The 21,073-nt window shown below is 44.5% G+C and overlaps 1 pseudogene; it reads left to right on the forward strand.

The window, feature by feature from the left end:
• LOC131384488 (uncharacterized) overlaps positions 1 to 18,721 on the forward strand; it is a 34,749-nt pseudogene extending 16,028 nt beyond the window's left edge.
• Positions 18,722 to 21,073: the final 2,352 nt, after the last annotated feature.

The raw sequence follows: 21,073 nt of genomic DNA on the forward strand, positions 1-21,073 counted from the left end.
TAATCCCAGTACTTTGGGAGGCCAATGCGGGCGGATTGCTTGAGCCTAGGAGTTTGAGGTCAGCCTGGGGAACAGGGCAAAACCCCCTCCCTCTACAAAAAAATGCAAAAATTAGCTGACCATGGTGGCACGCGACAGTGGTACCAGCTACTTGGGAGGCTGAGATGGGAGGATCCTTGAGCCCAGGAGGCGGAGCTTGTAGTGAGCCGAGATCATGCCACTGCTCTCCAGCCTGGATGACAGAGCCAAACCTTATCTCAAAAAAAGAAAAGAAAACCCTATCTCAAAAAGAAAAGAAAAATAGAAAAGAAATATGTAGATGAGGCTTCCAAGAAGGAGATCAAAGACATCCTCATCCAGTACGACATGTGTCCTGGCAGCTGACACTGGTTGCTGCAAGTCCAAGGTTTGGAGGTCCTAGTGCCCATATACGCTACTGTGAATCCTGCCGATAAGCCCATCAAGAGGATCAGAATTCACTTGTATAATAAACAATGTTTGAGGGATTTTAAAGTTTAAAAAAAAAAAACAAGAAAGGAAAGTATTTTGCAAAAATATCAGTTATAACAGATTGGCAGGCTTTACTATATAAACAGTTAATGGCCGGGCACGGTGGCTCATGCCTGTAATCCCAACACTTTGAGAGGTTGAGGCGGGCAGATCACCTGAGGTCAGGAGTTCGAGACCAGCCTGGCTAACATGGTGAAACCCCATCACTACTAAAAATACAGGCCGGGCGCCATGGCTCACGCTTGTAATCCCAGCACTTTGGGAGGCCGAGGCGGGCGGATCACGAGGTCAGGAGATCGAGACCATGGTGAAACCCCGTCTCTACTAAAAATACAAAAAAATTAGCTGGGCGTGGTGGCGGGCGCCTGTAGTCCCAGCTACTCGGAGAGGCTGAGGCAGGAGAATGGCGTGAACCCGGGGGGCGGAGCTTGCAGTGAGCCGAGATTGCGCCACTGCACTGCAGCCTGGGCGACAGAGCGAGACACCGTCTCAAAAAAAAAAAAAAAAAAAATACAAAAAAAAATTAGCCAGGTATGGTGGTGCGTGCCTGTAATCCCAGCTACTGGGGAGCCTGAGGCAGGAGAATCGCTTGAACTTGGGAGGCAAAGTTTGCAGTGAGCTGAGATCGCGCCATTACACTCTCTCTGGGTGACAGAGAGAGACTCCATCTCAAAAAAAAAGTAAAAATAAAAAATAAACAATTACAATTCACATGTCTAAAAAAAGAAAACCCACCACAAGTAAAGTTAAAAGGGTAAAACCAAATATTGGAAAAATATTTGTGGTGTAACAGAAAAAAATTTAATATCTTTGCTATATAGAGCATTCTTGCAAAATCACAAGGAAAACATAATGGCAAAGTGGACAAAGTAGGTGAAACCAATTAAAGAGATAAAAATGACCAATAAACACATTTTAAAAGTTTAGTCTTGGCTGGGTGCGGTGGCTCACGCCTGTAATCCCAGCACTTTGGGAGGCCGAGGTGTGCAGATCACGAGGTCAAGAGATGAAGATCATCCTGGCCAACATGGTGAAACCCCATCTCTACTAAAAATACAAAAATTAGCTGGGTGTGGTGGCATGCACCTCTAGTCCCAGCTACCGGGGAGGCTGAGGCAGGAGAATCACTTGAACCTGGGAGGTGGAGGTTGCAGGTAGCCAAGATGGCCTCACTGCACTCCAGCCTGGTGACAGAGCGAGGCTCCATCTAAAAAAAAAGTAAGTTTAGTTTCATTAGTCATCAAAGAGATAAGTAAAGCAAGACACATTTTTCACCAATCATGTGGACAAATGGTGCCAACATATACCTCTAGTGGTAAGCTGATCCCTTTGAGGAAGACAATTTTTTTCTCCTCCGCCAGCAACACCCGGCCTTTAAAAAAGAAAAAAAAATAGAGACAGGGCCTCCCTATGTTGCCGAGGCTGGTCCTGAGCTCCTGGACTCAAGTGATCCTCCCACCTTGGCCTCCCAAACTGCTGGGGTTACATGGTTCCCCGCTAGGAGGACAATTTTGGAACTTGAACCTGTAAAAAAAATAAAAATGAGTGTCACGCTGAATACTAGGAATTTATTTTGAGGATAGATTTAATAGTCAGGAACGTCGAGTCTTTGGATGAGATAAGAACCGTATGTTGTTTGTAGCCTGTGCCCGCTTGTTTCTCCAGGAGTTCGGGAGCCCAGCCTGCTGAGAAATGAGTCTTGCTCCTCTGATGCCCATGAATTTTGCAAAGAGTCAACCAGAGAATATCGCTCAGGGAGTGTTTGATGACACCTGGGTCAATGATTAGATGCAATAAAAGAAATAAACAGAGGCTTCTATTGGGAGAGCAAGGAGATGCCTGCCCATAGCTTGAGGTACACTAGCTTGGTAGTAATAACTATGGAGCTTCCCAGCCACTATCCTCCTGCCCCAGTCAATTACCCTGGGAGCTGGGGAGAGATGAAAATTTGGGTAGATCCTGTCAATTTGCTTTCTAGACTTCAGTCAGTCCAGCTTAGAAGAAATCCAGTGGACAAACCAATATTTATTCCCCCAAACAGCAAATGAGAGCATGAGTTAAGTTACATTCTCACCAACACTGAGTACCACCTGACAGTATTCCATTTTATCCAGCTCTTGAATGTGCAGACATCTCCTGGTAGTTTTAATTTGCATTTCCCTCATGCACATTTTCATATGTTTATTGGCCATTTGAATATGTGTGTGTGTGTGTGTGTGTGCGTGTAAATTGCTCATTCACTGTTCTCCTCTTCCTTTTCTTTTTCGCCCATTTTTTTCTGTTGGGTTGTCTATCTTTCTTTTTTTTTTTTGAGATGGAGTCTCGCTCTGTCGCCAGGCTGGAGTGCAGTGGCATGATCTCTGCTCACTGCAACCTCTGCCTCCCGGGTTCAAGTGATTCTCCTGCCTCAGCCTCCCCAGCAGCTGGGACTACAGGCGCATGCCACCACGCCCAGCTAATTTTTGTATTTTTTTTAGTAGAGATGGGGTTTCACCATGTTGACCAGGATGGTCTCAATTTCTTGACCTCATGATCCGCCCGCCTCGGCCTCCCAAAGTGCTGGAATTACAGGTGTGAGCCACCATACCCAGCTGGGTTGTCTGTCTTTTTGTAATTGATAAGTAGGAGGTCTTCATATGATCTGTCTATAAGTCATTTGTTGGATACACTTTTGCAAATATCTTTTCTCAGTCTGTGCTTTGCCTTTCTTTCTTTCTTTCTTTCTTTCTTTCTTTCTTTCTTTCTTTCTTTCTTTCATCTGTCTTGTCTTCTTCTTTCTTTCTTTCCTTCTTTCTTTCTTTCTTTCTTTCGTCTGTCTTGTCTTTTTTTTTTTTTTTTTTTTTTCAGAGTTTTGCTCTTGTTGTCCAGGCTGGAGTGCAACCTCTGCCTCCTGGGTTCAAGCAATTTTCCTGCCTCAGCCTCTCAAGTAGCTGGGATTACAGGAATGTACCACCATGCCCAGCTATTTTTGTATTTTGTATTTTTAGTAGAGATGGGGTTTCACCATGTTGGCCAGGCTGGTCTTGAACTCCTGACCTCAGGTGATCCCCCTGCCTCGGCCTCCCAAAGTGCTGAGATTACAGGCATGAGCCACCATGCCCGGCTGTTTTCAATCTCTTAGTGGTGTCCTTTGATGAACAGTTCTCATTTCTAAAGTAGTTAAATTTATCAAGTTTTCTCTCTATGGTTAGTACTTTTCATGTTCTATTTAATACATAGATTTACAAGGCCTTATTGTTTTATTTTTAAACATTCTAACATTTAGATCTATAACCCATCTGGAATTGATTTGAATGTGTGGTTAAGCTTTTTTTTTTAATTTGTTTATCCAATCGATCTGGCTCCATTTATTGAAAACATCGTCCTTTCTTATCTGCATTGTATTGTCACCTATATTGTAAATCAGGTAGCTTATAATTGCAAATGTTTCTGGATTCTCTCTTCCAATCCTTTGGATTATTTGTGCCAACACCACACTGTTGTAATTACTGTAGTTTTATAATACATAGTAGTGTCAGACTTGCAGCCTTGTTTTTCAAGAATGTCTGGATGTTTTTTGGCCCTTTCTATTTTTATATACATTTTAGAATCAGCTTGTCAACTTCCACAATCACCTCTAAAACCGTTTGGCAGTATCCACTAAAGCTGAACAATTGTACTCTTAAGTAAATACTGAACAGAAAGAAATATACAAAGAATATTCATAGCAACTCTATTCATAAGAGCCCCAAATTAGAAACAACCCAAATGTCCATCCACAGTAGAATGAATACATAAATAACTGGTGTAGGCCAGGCGCGGTGGCTCACGCCTGTCATCCCAGCACTTTAGGAGGCCGAGGCAGGTGATCATCCGAGGTCAGGAGTTCGAGACCAGCCTGGCCAACATGGTGAAACCCCATCTCTACTAAAAATACAAAAATTAGCCTGGCATGGTGGTGTGCACCTGTAATCCCAGCTACTCCAGAGGCTGAGGCGGGAGGATCACTTGAACCCGGGAGTCAGAGGTTGTAGTGAGCAGAGATTGCACCACTGCACTCCAGTCTGGGAGACCAAGCGAGACTTCATCTCAAAACAAAACAAAACAAAACCATGGCTAAAGCTGGCCAACATAGTGTTTAATGCAGTAAACCCAAACCAAGAGAGTTCATATTGTAATTTCATTTATAACAAGTTCAAAAACTAGTAAAGCTACTCTATGGCATTACAAGTTAGGAAAGTCATGACATTTGAGGATGGTGGGCTATGGTGCAGGGCTTCTGGGATGCTGGATGTATATTCTCTTTCACTTTGTGAGGATTCAAACACTAGTGTGCACCTTTCTATAGGCATCTTATACTTCAACACAAAGTTAACTTAAAAATTAATTCAATGTGACAACATACATTGAAGGCTTAACATATGCAGGGAATCTCAGCCTGCACTGGTGTGGGAGCCAGATATCAGGGTAAGTAAGAATACAATGTGGCTACTGCCCTGGGGTAAGTTCAGGGATGGAGGGTAGGGAATGGGGGATGGATAAAGGATGGAGAGTCAAGTCTTCAACATTTTGCAAAGCATAGTGGGTGCCAAAAGACCACTGAATTTGCCTTGCCTGGGGGTTGGAGAAGTTGTGTTGGTTATTGAGTGCTAAGCAGGATTTCAACTACTGTAGTCAAGGAGCTGTTAGTGTTTTTTAGGCTAGAAAATAGAAACATATGAAACTAATGTGCTAAATTGTATTTTAAATATGAAACAAGATTTAAGTTTAATTTAAGCCCCGACTAATTTCCTTAGAACACTGGGATGGTGAGCGTATTGTAATCTGGATGTTGAATTTAAAAATCTCTAAAACCTCTAATATAAGAAAAGTTGGTATATTGATCTCTTCATCGTCTATTCTTGGGTACACTGAACAAGTTACTAACCAACTTCATTGGTTGGACGTGGCCTCACCAAAGAAGTAGTGAAATGAAGTTATATTTGTTAAAACAACTATATTTGTTAAAACAACAATTTAAAAAACCCCCAAACCCAAGATTCCCTGGATAGTAAGGTATTACCAACATAGCCCACAAGAGAGGTATACTCATAAGTAAGGTGGGGGCAGGGGGAAATGGTAGATACTATGAAGCAACCAGGGAAGGAGAGTTGGAATTTTCTGTCTAATTGGTGGCAATCTGGGGAAATCCCAAAGGACCAAATGTTCTGGAAGAAATTTTGTGCAATAAGAATGTCCCCAAACTGGCCGGGCGTGGTGGCTCATGCCTGTAATCCCAGCCACTTGAGAGGCTGAGGCAGAAGAATCGCTTGAACCTGGGGGGCAGAGGTTGCAGTGAGCTGAGATAGCTCAACTGCACTCCAGCCTGGGCGACAGAGCAAGACTCCATGTCAAAAAAGAAGAAAAGAATGTCCCTCCCCAGATTAGACCTTCAGTTTAATTCAGTCCTTCTGAGACACCCCCAGCCCCCCTCCAGGGAAGGTAATTTGATTACTCCCTTAGAAATGTAAACCAACTCCATTCCACCACCTGTAGGTCAGAGCCAGAGCCACAGCCAGTCAGGGGAGGACTTGGTTACTTATACAACGTGAAGGGAACTGCTGTTTCAAAGCCACTTTGTTGCAAAGCATCTCAGCCTGGAAAAAGTGTGTAATGGAAAGGACTCTAGAGACAGACAGATAAGGGCTCCAATACTACCTTGGCCATTTACCCGTTCTATGACCTTGGAATGCCACACCAAAACTTCTCCGTGCCTCAGTTTCCTTTTCTGAAAAATGAGGACAAATCACATACACCTTAAACAACAGACAGCTTGTTGTAAGAATGAACTTTACTATATTTAAATCACTTAACACAAAATCTGGCACATAACAGACCTTCACTCAATAATCATAATATTATTATTTTCGCAATGCTTTCTGGCTGATGTCATGCTGGACAATAAATGCAGCATTGAGCATCTCCTTTTCTAGGTCACTGTATCCACAGTTAGAGAGAGGAGCCAAATGGCATGTTCACTTGGAGCCAGGCTCAGTCCTCAGGCAAACAATGGGAAATAGGCAATTAAGCAAGCAGTAGTGCCAACCTATTGATTGGTCTGTCTCTGCTTAAGAGCCCTGAAAACTCGATATGGTATGTTTTGAGCTTTTTTCTTTCTTTTCTTTTCTTTTCAGAATAACTAACAGTGAAAAATGCATTTTGTGTTGATGTCAGTAATATGTGTTTATGGATAAAACAAACATTTCACAAGACAATACTTATTAACTGTAATGAATAGTTTTGTATTCTAAACTATTCTATTTCTCCATTTAAAAAAATTGGTTGCAGGTCAGGCACAGTGGCTCAGGCCTGTGATCCCAGCACTTTGGGAGGCTGAGATAGGTGGATCACCTGAGGTCAAGAGTTCAAGACCAGCCTGGCCAACATGGTGAAACCCCGTTTCTACAAAAGTACAAAAATTAGCTAGGCACGATGGTGGGTGCCTGTAATCCCAGCTACTCAGGAGGCTGAGGCAGGAAAATCACTTGAACCTGGCAGGCAGAGGTTGCAGTGAGCTGAGATCACGGCATTACACTCTAGCCTAGGCAACAGAGGAAGACTCCATCTCAAAAAAAAAAAAAAAAGGTTGCACCCCACTAGATTGATTTTATTATTTATGAATGGATCAAAATTTGCAGTTTGAAAGACACTGCCCTCATCCAGTTCCTCAGATGGCAGATGAGGAAACTGAGGCGCAGAGGGGGAAAGAGTTGCTTAAGTAAAATAGTGAGTGGCACAGGACTGAGCCGAGACGTGTGGATCCCACAGCTCTAGCTATTCCACAGACCACTTCATGGAGGTGAAACTCCAGGTTCTGCTGTGTAAACAGTGGCACTTCTAACATGGTAGGTTAGAAGGGACTTTTTTTTTTTTAAATTGTAAAAGGGTCCACAAAAGCCCATAAGCACACAACCTTTTCAACAGCAGGCTCATTGCAAAAAGGAGACACTTGGCCAGGCACCGTGGCTTAGGCCTGTAATTCCAGCACTTTGGGTGGCCGAGGATGGAGGATCCTTTGAGCCTAGCAGTTCAAGACCAGCCCGAGCAACATAGTGAGACTCCCTGTCTCTACAAAAATAAACTAAAAATAAAAACAAATGAAAAGAGGCACTAGGGTATTTTCCCTTGGAGTTCAGTGCTTCACCTTCACCTGCCAGTGTGAGCAGAAGTTTCATTTCTTTCCTAGCAGCCTCTATAACAACCCAAGATGTGGTCAGAACTCCTTGTTCCTCTTGAAGAACTAAGTGGTTCAAGATCTTGTCCTCTTTTCTGCAAACAGCAAGGCAGTTTGCCCATCTGCCCCCAGGCCTGCCACTGTTTGCAATGCTGAGAAAAAGATGTGAGACATTAAGGAGCCATCTTGACTGTGAGAGCAGAGGAGGCTGGTAAGATGACCTCAAGGGCAGTTTCTGTTGTGGATTTCACTTTTCACAGGTTGCACTTTCACCTTGACAGAAAGGGAAGGCCGAAGTCTCCTTAGAGTTCACTTTAGATGGAGCTTCTGAATCTTCACTCCATGCTCCTGAAGAATTTATTGCTGGTACCTTATTACTCTTTTCCCATTCTGCTTTTTATTCATGATTCCCATTCTAGTCATATCTACCCTATGAGGAATATACTCTGAATCTTGTTCATCTTGCTATGGGACTCGGCCCAGTAAATGTGGGTTAAATCAAAGTGAGCTATGAGATTTCCTAATAATTTGATTCCCTTAAGCTAAATTTTGTCTTTTGGTTTTTTATTTAGAAAAGACATGGACCATTGCCCTTATATCCGCTGCCACTCTAAAGCCCAGGCATCAGATCTAAGTGGCTTCTAGGCCAAGCATGGTGGCTCATGACTGTAATCCCAGCATTTTGGGAGGGCGAGGCAGGTGGATAACTTGAGGTCAGGAGTTTGAGACCAGCCTGACCAACACAGTGAGACTCTGTCTCAAAAATAAATAAATAAAAAGATAAAAGTGTAATTTATAAATTAGGCACAGTAAGAGACTAACTTAAAGGAAGCACTTTACAGCTTATCTTTGGCATATTTAGACTGTCAGCATCACCATTCTTGCTCTTTGGAGACATTGTTAAGTAAATTAAGGATGACTTGAACACAAGCACTGAGTTACCATGGCAGTCTAATGGATCATGCAGACAGCTACTAAGCGGCTAATGGGTGTGTAGCCTGTGTCAATGCGGTGGACAAAGGAATGATTCATGTCCTCGGCTGGATGGAGTGGGATAGTGAGAGATTTCATCATGCTACTCAGAATTGTGTGCAATTTAAAACATGAATTCTTTCCAGAATGTTTCTTTTTGTTATTTTAAAAAAGTAAATATTTATTTACTTGTTTATTGTTTGTTTGTTTTTAAAGATGAGGCTTTGCTATATTGCACAGGCTGGTCTGAAACTCCTGGGCTCAAATGATCCTCTTGCCTCAGCCTTCCAAAGTGCTGGTATTATAGGCATGAGCCACCATGCCTGGCCTTTGAATATTTCTTCTCCTTTTTTTTTTTTTTATGTTATTTAGCTTTGATTTCATCATCATAAACTTAACTCTACAATCCAGCTAGACATGGAAGGCAATAAGGAAGATATGGAACCCAGGAACTGCAGCGAGAGCACAAAGATCATAGGATATTGTGAGCAAATGAGGTGGGGGGGTACTCTCCTGATATACGGAAGGAATGGTCTGGTGGTTAAGATAGAACACAAGTCAAATTTATTAGCCAGCAATGGGGATCTTCTTGCTGGTCTTGCCATTCCTAGACTAAGAGTGGTCCATGGCATCCGTGATATCCATGCTGACCTTCACCTTGTCAAAGACCACATGCTTGCCATCCGACCACTCAGTCTTGGTGGTGCACATGAAAAACTGGAAGCCTAGGCCGGACGCAGTGGCTCACGCTTGTAACCCCAGCACTTTGGAAGGCCGAGGCGGGCGGATCACGAGGTCAGGAGATCGAGACCACGGTGAAACCCCGTCTCTCCTAAAAAATAGAAAAAAATTAGCCGGGCGTGGTGGCAGCTGCCTGTAGTCCCAGCTACTCGGAGAGGCTGAGGCGGGAGAATGGAGTGAACCTGGGAGATGGAGCTTGCAGTGAGCCAAGATTGCGCCACTGCACTCCAGCCTGGGCGACAGAGCGAGACTCCGTCTCAAAAAAAAAAAAAAAAAGAAAAGAAAAACTGGAAGCCTTTTGTGTTGGGTCCAGCATTTGCCATGGACAAGATACCAGGACCTTTGTGCTTCAGGATGAGGTTCTCATCATCAAATTTCTCCCCATAGATGAATTTGCCACCAGTGCCATTATAGCATGTGAAGTCACCACCCTAACTCATAAACTGTGGAATAATTCTATGAATTCAGGAACCGTTATAACCAAATGCTTTCTCTCCAGTGTTGAGAGCATGAAAGTTTTCTGCTGTCTTCGGAATTTTGTCTGCAAACAGCCTGAAGGAGACGTGGCCCGTGGACCACAATGTCAAAGAATATGGTGGGGTTGACCATAGCTGGTGGCAAGAGGCTCTGGATGGCATTGATGTCTCCAAAGCTGGAATATTTCATTTAGTATTTTCAGACCTTCGCTGACCTCCGGTAGCTGAAACTGAAGAAGCCAAAGCCTCCAATAAGGGGGAGCTACTGTATTCTAAAGAAAGCAAACATGTAAACAAATGGGTAAACACAGCGAAATGTAAGCAAATGAGATAATGTGTGACAGTGTATAAGTACGGTAAAGAAAATAAAAAGGGGCCGGGTGCGGTGGCTCACACCTGTAATCCTAGCACTTTGGGAGGCCTAGGTGGGCGGATCACCTGAGGTTGGGAGTTTGAGACCAGCCTGACCAACATGAAGAAACCCCATCTCTACTAAAAATACAAAATTAGCCAGGTGTGGTGGCACATGCCTGTAATCCCAGCTACTCAGGAGGCTGAGGCAGGAGAATCACTTGAACCCGGGAGGCAGAGGTTGCAGTGAGCCGAGGATGCAACATTGCACTCCAGCCTGGGTAACAAGAGTGAGACTTCGTCTCAAAAAAAATAAATAAATAAAATAAAAAGGATAATGAGATAGAATGCCAAGGTATTTTAGAAGTAGATAACATGAGCAGAGACCTGAGTTGCAAACACGGAAGTAGCTGGCAGAGCATGGCGGGCAGTGCTGATAGAGGCCGGGAGAGCTGGACACCAGAATGCTTGCTGGCCCAGGAGGCAGGGGGAAAGGCAACTGGAAGGCGAAAGGTAACAGCTCAGTCCTACCTTGAGTATCTTCTATATTCATGGAACTACTTTTAGGCCTCAGTGAGGTTCACAGGTTTTCTTTCTTTCTTTTTTCTTTTTTTTTTGAGACGGAGTTTCACTCTTGCTGCCCAGGCTGGAGTGCAGTGGCGTGATCTTGGCTCACCGCAACCTCCGCCTCCCAGGTTTAAGCAATTCTCCTGCCTCAGCTTGCCGAGTAGCTGGGATTACAGGCATGCGCCACCACACCTGGTTAATTTTGTATTTTTAGTAGAGACGGGGTTTCTCCATGGTGGTCAGGCTGGTCTCGAACTCCCCACCTCAGGTGATCCGCCCGCCTCGGCCTTCCAAAGTGCTGGGATTACAGGCGTGAGCCACCGTGCCCGGCCCATAGGTTTTATTTCAAGTGCAATGGGAATGTGTCACTTTAATATTATCTTTCTGACTTCTCTTCCTGCAAGCTACAGATTTCTGTCTCTACCTTCCAAAGACTTCCCCACTTTAAGGCATTTTCAGAGCCAACTGCTGCTACATTTCAGGGCAAGCCTTGTATTTTATTTTTAAATTAAAACGAAACAAAACAAAGCTGTATCCTTTGTGCAAACAACATTGTGACAAAAGATAAAGGAGAAGCAATCACTTCCCTATCTCTCCACCATAAGTAGCAATACCAACTCTCATCTTCCATATGATGTTCCAGTACTTGCAAATATGTGTGATTTTTAAATACTTCCTTAGGTGAGAACAAGCCACGGCAGGGAGCAAAACAGAACTAAATTACCAGTTAATACATCCACTCCCTTTTTCCTCCTCCAGCCTACCCAAAGTACAACTAACATTGTACTGAGCCGGCATTGTGCAAATTGTTTTAAGTGCATTATCTCAAATAATCAACATAACAACCCTGTGAGGTATGTGCTATTATTATTCTCATTTTACAGAAGATACGAGGAGGCTTAAACAGATTAAATAAATTGCCTAGGATTATGTAAATTGTCACTGACAGTAGGCAGGACTCAAATCTAAAATACCAAAGCTGTTGTGCTCTAGACCCTGATCTGAGACCCTCTCTCTGGGGCTGCATTAGTTACTGGAAGGCCCCACCCACCCTGGTTCTGCTTAAACAGAAATTTCTGCCTTTGCCTAGTAGGGCCAAAAAATGGACTATCATCGGGTTTCCTTTGTATTTATCTCACAAACTTACTGTAAATAATGTTGATCATTCACATGCATACAGTTTTGTAAACAGATACGGTTTACCAAATTCTTTCAAATGTATTACTTCACTTGATGCTGACACGATAACCACCGAAGGAGGGCTCTCCTAGTATCCCTAGTTGAACCAATGAAGAGGACAGGAAACCTAAGTGACCAGTTCAAGGTCAGTTAGACTGCAGGGGTCTTCTGCTGCCAGACCGGGCACATGAGGGTTGGGCTGGGTGGCTCATATTATCAGTAGACAACGAAATTTTTTTTTTTTCTTTTGAGATGGAGTCTCTCTCTGTCGCCCAGGCTGGAGAACAGTGGTGGGATCTCGGCTCACTGCAACCTCCGCCTCCCAGGTTCAAGCAGTTCTCCTGCCTCAGCCTCCCGAGTAGCTGGGATTACAGGAGCACACCGCCATACTCAGCTTATTTTTATATTTTCTTTGGGCTGTATTTATAGAAATACATTTATTTTTATATTTTTAGTAGAGACATGGTTTCTCCACTATTTCTCTCTTTTTTTTTTCTTTTTTTTACTTTTTTGTCAGTGCTTATTGCTGTGGCTGATAATACCCAGACAGAAGAAGAACAAATGTCCTCAGTTTGCTTCTTCATAAAGAGCTTATACTATTTAGTGCCCCAAGACTTGCTTGCCTCTTGGAAACCATTTGCCATTTCCTATATCACTGTGTTCCAAAGAATCCTGTGAAGTAATGCAGGCATACTATGTCCAAAGTGACCAGCTGGGTCAAGGCGAAGTTGAGCTACTTAATTGGCCGTTCCAGTTTTTCTTCTATCACAGATCATCCATGATACCAGCCAAAAGCAACTCTGCCGCCCATTCGAGCAAGGGCATTGAAGCTCACAAACGGCTCACGAAGTTAACAGAACACAGAGGGCTTTCATATCTCTTCTCTTAACAATCCCTAGCAGGGGAGGCCATCCTGTTGTTTGTCACTGAGGCTGGAGTGCAACAGCACGATCTTGCCTCACTGCAACCTCTGCCTCCTGGGTTCAAGCAATTCCCCTGCCTCAGCCTCCCAAGTAGCTGGGACTACAGGAGCCCACCATCACGCCTGGCTAATTTTTGTATTTTTAGTAGAGACCAACAGCCACCGTGTTGGTCAGGCTGGTCTTGAACTCCTGACCTCAGGTGATCTGCCTGCCTTGGCCTTCCAAAGTGCTCGGATTACAGGTGTGAGCCACTGTGGCCATTCCATCCTGTTATTTGCATTAACCATTTAGTATAGATGAGGAAACTGAGTTCTAGAGACTACACAGAGCTAGTAAGCGACACGGTAAGAATTATAGTTTTATCGTGAATTATGAACGAAGTTTAGCCCATGCTTTTTCCAGTACGCCATGCCTTTACCCCACTCCCTGACAAAAAATAGGTATGAAACATTCAGCAACCCTGAAATTGTTGATTTACTGTAGGGCTCCCTCCTGGGATAATGCACCTTACAGATCTGTTTTCCAGGCACCATTTGAGCATCTGGCAAATGAGAGGATCTTTCCTCATGGCAGCTGGAAACCAGCAAGTAAAACATTTACCAGGTTATTGACATAATGAGTCTGGGTGTTTGTTTAGGTATCAGGCAGTTATTGATTGCTTTTTAACACTGTTTTGAAATGAAAATAAATGTGAGAATAAGCCCCTAAATGGCCCTAATAGAATGTCAAGACTAATCAATACTTGAGTATGATAAATGTGTAATCCTGGGAGGGACTGCCGAGGGGAACCATTAGTTCTGTCTGACTGCGTAATGGGGTTGGGGGCTTACAGGATGGGAAGGCTTTTAGGAGGCCTCTGAGGAGGAACTGGAGGAGGGGGCAAGGGCAGGGGTTACTCAGTAGGTGAAGAATCAGGAACTTCTTGCGGATGGTCTCATGCCAGTTACAGGACTCCTTGTTGTTGATACCTAAGGGCAACAGCATATTTTAGCCACTTGTAAATAAGGTTGCCTTCTAAGAAAGGAACTATCAAATAGGATGGAACCAGAGATATGCAAATCTCTGGTAAAGACAGAACAGCTGACTAGATCAAGGCCTTCCACAATTTTAGCATTTCTAAAGAAAGATTGCGTCCATCTAATGGAGACTGGAGTCATTCCTGGAATTTTGGAAAATAGGAACTATTATTGATGGGGACTTGGTGTCTTTCTCTATTAAGGTACTTATTTTTAGATCACATGACCATAACATAGGACCCTTCAAGATTGTAATGTGGCTTCTCAAGGGCCGGTCTGTCTACAGGGAGAACATCTCCCAGTCCTGCCCATGGGGGCCAGGAGCCTGCTGAAGCTGGGAACCTGTGGGAGCGGTTAGTAGGCAAGAAAAGCTCGGGAGGACGAAGTGAGCATCAGCTGTAAGGAGGAAGGAGGATGGAAACCAGACTGACAACTGGGTTTGATCAACCAAAGATCACAGTGACCTTGTTAAGAACTGTTTTGGGAGTAGGATGGGCCTGATGCCAGTTTTGGAACTGTGCAGGGAGAGCTACGGCCGTAACTGGAGGGGAAGTGGCGTGAAAGGATTACTTATTTTTTAATTTTTCAGTGTGAGAAACCTGGGCATGTTTGGATGTTGACGGGAAGGGCTGGTGGAAAGAATTGATTGCAGACACCTTAGGGAGAGGAGATGTTTGTTAGTGTGATTCTCCTGGGCAGATGGATGGGGAGGTGGCAGACTTAGGTGAAAGGAAGAAGGGAGGCAGGCCCAGAAGTGTGGATGAGGAACACTGGGACTGTAGGATGGGGTCTTCTTTGCTCAGGGTGAATGAGCCTGTTTGGGGTGCGTGCAGCTGTTAGTTTGAGGAAGGGGTGGAGGGACTTAGAACCCATTGTTGAGAGAAATGTGAGGAAGCATCTCCAACAGGGGAGAGAAAAAGGCTTCCTAAAGTGTGTTTCAGGCCCAGCATGAGCCCCCTCTCCCCAGTTCATCTGTAAGGGCCAGCCTCTGCCAAGAAACACAATGTCTCTCTGCCATCAATGATGCAACCGTGATTAAGAGGCACTGAATCCTGTTTCTGACATAAAAATGAAAGTGATATGAGACACAGAGCCATTGTGAAATCTAGACAAATCTTTCTTTAACTCTTTATCATTTAGCACATGGCTTTCCGCACCCTGTATCTTCATTTTCCCAAAGGTAGGCAACTCACTGAGGGCCCTCAGCCCTTCCTCAGCTCACAAGCGGGACCTCAGGTCTATAAACAGTTTCAGGAGGAAAGGGAAGCAGAATGAGGAAACGAGGCTCCAATGCCAAGCAGTGGGGAGCCCAGAAAGACCACATTTCCAAGAATTCCAGGCCTGGAAGTAGGAGCTGGTGAGCGCTTCTTTAAGCCAGCCCATTAGGTATCAATGAGATGAACAGGACAATTACTCTGGGGTCAGTTACTCCCCTTCCAGAAGGAATCTTCACTGTGGCTTACTCATTGCTAGCAGGAATCCTTTAAATGCCAAGCTTCCTAGTGCATTTCATTAGGATTTTAATGTTCACAAACACAATTCCAGGATCATCTCCTGGGCTGATTAACAGGGCCAATTGGATGAGCCACTTTTCTTGGAGGTAGCTTGAGACTGGAATGGGGTTCTTATGCCTAGAGATGTATAGGAAGAACCTTTTTTGAACTAGAAACTCCCTTCTCTAACAGGTGGATTTGTGACCTTCCCCTCCCCAAGACTTGCTTTGGGCTTGGGTAGAGGGAGAGCAGTTTCCTGGAGATGGTCCTGGTTTATAGATAAGGCATGAGCACAGTTCAGGAATGGATCCTGTTGGTGACGGCAAGTTAGAAATCCTAGCTGGGGGATGAGCTGTGGTAGCAAGAGGAAGTTGTACATTTTATTTAGACTGGATTTGTGACGTGCTGGCAACATGTGAAAAATAACAGATAACGTAGATTTGTATATGCCGTCTCGGGGGCTGGCATTGCAGTGGAGAAGGTGGGGCCAAAATGCCAGGATCCCAGTTCTGTTAGTTTTGACAGTGTAGCTTTGGGCTATTGTTTCTCTCATCTGGGAAAGGTCATAATAATACCCTGAGGGTCATTCCAAAGATTGGAATAATTTAATTTGAAGTTCTGTGCAAATTAAGGGACCCATTACAAACATTAATTCTCTTTTGAAAAAAAATCTGTATTATTTTATCATTATTGTTGTTTTCTTTTGTAGAGACAAGGTCTCACTATATCACCCAGGCTGGTCTCATACTCCTGGCCTCAAGCAATCCTCCCACCTTGGCCTCCCAAACTACTGGCATTACAGGAGTGAGCCACAACACCCAGCCTTAATTCTTATAGGCAGAGGCTACACATAAGTATAAACTTTCAAGAATTGAGGTGTGGACAACATTCATTTATTCTTAAAACTTTTTTTTTTTTTTTGAGATGGAGTCTTGCTCTGTCACCCAGGCTAGAGTGAAGTGGCCCAATCTCAGCTCACTGCAACCTCTGCCTCCCAAGTTCAAGCAATTCTCCTGCCTCAGCCTCCTGAGTAGCTGGGATTACAGGCACCCACCACCATGCCCGGCCAATTTTTGTATTTTTAGTAGAGATGAAATTTCACCATGTTGGCCAGGCTGCTCTCAAACTCCTGACCACAGGTGATCTGTCCACCTCAGCCTCCCAAAGTGCTGGGTTTACAGGTGTGAGCCACTGTGCCCAGCCATATTCTTCAAACTTCTGATGTCACTCAGTATGTAGGAGGTACCATGCCAGATGCTTGGGATACATAAACAGTAAGATATAAATCTCTGTCCTGAAAATGCCAAGCATAGTAGGGGAGGTGGAAAGCAGTGATTTCAATAAAATATAGTACAATTTGAGCATCCTTAATTCAAAAATTCAAAATCTGAAAGTTTTCTTTTTTTTTTTTGAGATGGAGTCTCGCTCTGTCTTCCAGGCTAGAGGGCAGTGGCACGATCTCAGCTCACTGCAACCTCTACCTCCTGGGTTTAAGCGATTCTTCTGCCTCAGCCTCCTGAGTAGCTGGAATTACAGGCATGCGCCACCATGCCAGCCTAATTTTTGTATTTTTCGTAGAGATGGGGTTTTGCCATGTTGGCCTGGCTAGTCTCGAACTCCTGACTTCACGTGATCCGCCCTTCTTGGCCTCCCAGAGTGCTAAGATTACAGGCGTGAGCGACCATGCCTGGCCAAGATCAGAAACTTTTTGAGTGCCATCGTAACACCACAAGTGGAAAATTCCTCACCTGACCTAATGTGATAGGTCGCAGTCAAAACTATTTCTTGCACAAAATTGTTAAAAATTTTGTATAGAATTGCCATAGGCTATGTGTATAAGGTGTATATGAAACATAAATGAATTTTGTGTTTAGACTTGGGTCTCATCCCTAAGATATCTCATTATGTGTATGCAAATATTCCCATATCTGAAATCCAAAACACCTCTGGTCTCAAGCATTTCAAATGAGGGATACTCAACCCGTATGTGTTGTGAGAGCAAGGGATAAAAGATGCACTCTGGTTTTGGGATGGGATTCCCGTGTGACCACAGCTGACTTTTGAGTGGACTCATTGGAGGCTGCAGAGGGAAGAAAGGCATTGCAGGTAGAGGCCGGGCGCGGCGGCTCACGCCTGTAATCCCAGCACTTTGGGAGGCCAAGGCAGGCGGATCACCAGGTCAGGAGATTGAGACCATCCTGGCTAACACGGTGTAACCCCGTCTCCACTAAAAATACAAAAAATTAGCTGAGCATGGTGGCAGGCGCCTGTAGACCCTGCTACGCGGTAGGCTGAGGCAGGAGAATGGTGTGAACCCGGGAGGCGGAGCTTGCAGTGAGCCGAGATCGCACCACTGCACTCCAGCCTGGGCGATGGAGCGAGACAAAAAAAAATACAAAAGGCATTGCAGATAGAAGCAGCTGCATGAGGCATGGAACAGGATGGGCCATGGAACTCCTGGCCTCAAGTGATCCACCCTCCCTCGGCCTCCCTGAGTGCTGGAATTACAGGCAAAAGCCGCCACACCCGGCCATGTTTCTTTGTTTTTTGAGACAGGGTTTTACTCGGTTGCCCAAGCTGGAGTGCAGTGGTGCCATCATGGCTCACTGCAGCCTCTACCCCCACGCGATCCTCCCACCTCAGCATCCCAGATAGCTAGGACTACAGGCACATGACACCACACCTGGCTAATTTTTTAACTTTTTATAGAGACGGGGTCTCGCCACGTTGCCCAGGCTGGTCTCTAGCTCCTGGCTTCAAGTGATCTTCCTATCAGCCTCCCAAAGTGGGATTATAGTTATGAGCCACCACGCATGGTCTCAAAACTGTGTTTGGATTCAAGCAAAGGAACTTTTTTTTGTTGTTTATAAAATATTAAGCGGGGTGCAGTGGCTCACACCTGTAATCCCAGCACTTTGGGAGGCCGAGGCAGGTGGATCACCTGAGGTCAGGAGTTTGAGACCAGCCTGGCAAACATGGTGAAACTCCATCTCTACTAAAAATACAAAACTTAGCCGGGTGTGGTGGTGCACTCCTGTAATCCCAGCTACTTGGGAGGCAGAGAGGCAGGAGACTCGCTTGAACCCGGGAGGTGGAGGTTGCAGTGAGCCAAGATTGAACCACTGCACTCCAGTCTGGGTGACAGAGCAAGACTGTTTCTTAAAAAAAAAAAAAAAAAAAAAGTTGCCATTGAGGTGTAGGTCTTTCCCTCCTTTTATCCCCTTAGGCTCAGCGTTCAGCTGACATCAGCCAGTGTAGAAGGCCCAACTTTTGGTTCACCTCTATGCCAAAATATTCTTGATCTTTGTACCTCTAAACCATCTATTTCTACTCAAAATACATGCATAAATATGCATTTAACCTATACCCAAATAATTGTTTCTCCTGGTTAAAACAGAATTTCCTTAGTTCTGATGACAGGTTGAGGGTGTAAGGTCACGGTTGTGCAGGGAGAAAGGCATATCTCAGCTTCTGAGCTCTGGAGGCAGATTGGCTTGAGGCCATCCAGGCTCCGTCACTGATGACATTAGTTGTATCATTTGGTCCTCTAGGGCTGAGTTTCTTCACCTGGAAAACAGACATTTTAGAAACTACTTTATAGGCCTATTATGTCTATTAAATGCCACAATAAGTGTGAAAAATTGCTTGGTATGTCTGGAAGGGAAGAGGAATGTATGATGGAATGAGGAGTTCAGTGCTTTATGATATGTATATAAACCATAAGTATAAATAATAACTTATACATCATATACTTTTTTTTTTTTTGAGACGGAGTCTCGCTCTGTTGCCCAGGCTGGAGTGCAGTGGCACAATCGTGGCTCACTGCAAGCTCCGCCTCCCGGGTTCACGCCATTCTCCTGCCTCAGCCTCTCCGAGTAGCTGGGACTACAGGCGCCCGCCACCACACCTGGCTAATTTTTTTGTATTTTTTTTTTTTTTTTTTTAGTAGAGACGGGGTTTCACCGTTGTCTCGATCTCCTGACCTTGTGATCCGCCCGCCTCGGCCTCCCAAAGTGCTGGGATTACAAGCGTGAGCCACCGCGCCCAGCATCATATACTTATGACAAATTATATACAAATATATCCTCTTCTCTATACTACTCTTCCGCTTCTAGATGGGAGAAGCTGTCTAAGGAATGATCAAGGTGAATAAAACAAGTCATATTTAAATGTTCTTTTCTCTGTAATCCCAGCATTTTGGGAGGCTAAAATGAGAGGATTGCTGGAGGCCAGGAGTTCAAGACCAGTTTGAGCAGCATAGTGAAACTTTCTCTCTAAAAATTAAAAAAAAATTGTTTTTAATTAAATGTTGTCTTCTTACACTCATTGACTGAACACATGATCAAGTTACAGGGATGTTATCAGATATTCAAAAATATTTGAGGAGGCCAGGTGCCGTGGCTCATGCCTATAATCCCAGTACTTTGGGAGGCCGAGGCAGGCGGATCACCTGAGGTGAGGAGTTCAAGACCAGCCTGGCCAACATGGAGAAACCCCATTTCTACTAAAAAAAAAAGAAAATACAAAAATTAGCCGGACGTGGTGGTAGGTGCCTGTAATCCCAGCTACTCTGGAGGTTGAGACTGGAGAATCACTGGAACCCAGGAAGCGGAGGTTGCAGTGAGCTGAGATCGGGCCACTGTACTCCAGCCTATGACAGAGCAAGACTGCATCTCAAAAAAAAAAAAACAAAAAAAAAAATTTGAGACGGTACAGCATGATGATGAAGAACATAGACTATATTTTCAGACAGACCAGAGTCCAAACCCTAACAATTCCTAGGTGTGTTTACTGCCCTGAGCTTTGGGTCTGTATTAGTAAAATGGGTGTAATAATATAGGTTTCAGATCGAAAAGCCATACTATAGGGCCCACACAATGGCTCATGTGTGTAATCGCATTACTTTGGGAGGCCAAGGCAGGAGGACTGCTTGAGCCCAGGAGTTCAAGATCAGCCTGGGCAATATAGCAAAACCCTGTCTCTACAAAAAAAAAAAACAAAAAAACAAATTATTCGGGCATGGCAGCACACACCTGTGGTTCTAGCTACTTAGCAGGCGGAGGCAGGAGTAATCTTTAGCCCAGGAAATTGAGGTTACAGTGAGCTCTGATCATGCCGCTGCACTCCAGCCAGGATGACACAGACCCTATGTCTAATTTTTTTTTTTTAAACAGTCTCATTCTGTCGCCCAAGCTGGAGCGCAGCGGTGCACTTGACCTCCCAGGCTCGAGTGATCCTCCCACCTTGGCCTCCCAAGTAACTGGGACTACAGGCATGAGCTGCCACACCCAGCTAATTTTTTAATTTTTTGTAGAGACAGGGTCTCCCTGTGTGGCCCAGGCTGGTCTTGAACTCCTGGGCTCAAGCAGTCCTCCTGCCTCATCTTCCCAAAGTGTTGGGATTACAGGCGTGAGCCATCTTGCCCAGCTAACATCTTTCAAAAAAGAAAAACCATGGTTTTATATAAGGTACTATCCGTGGTTTCAGGCATCCACTGGGGATCTTGAAATGTATTCCTCTCAGATACTAGGGAACAACTGTACATATTAGTTACTACTTTTTCCTGTGGCCATAAGAGCCACATCTGGAAGAACACAGAGAGTGAAGAGAGGACGTGGTTTTGAAATTCACTTTCACAAGCTTGAGATCTGGG

Source organism: Hylobates moloch, unplaced genomic scaffold (assembly GCF_009828535.3).
Source record: "Hylobates moloch isolate HMO894 unplaced genomic scaffold, HMol_V3 SCAFFOLD_10, whole genome shotgun sequence".
Taxonomy (NCBI): domain Eukaryota; kingdom Metazoa; phylum Chordata; class Mammalia; order Primates; family Hylobatidae; genus Hylobates; species Hylobates moloch.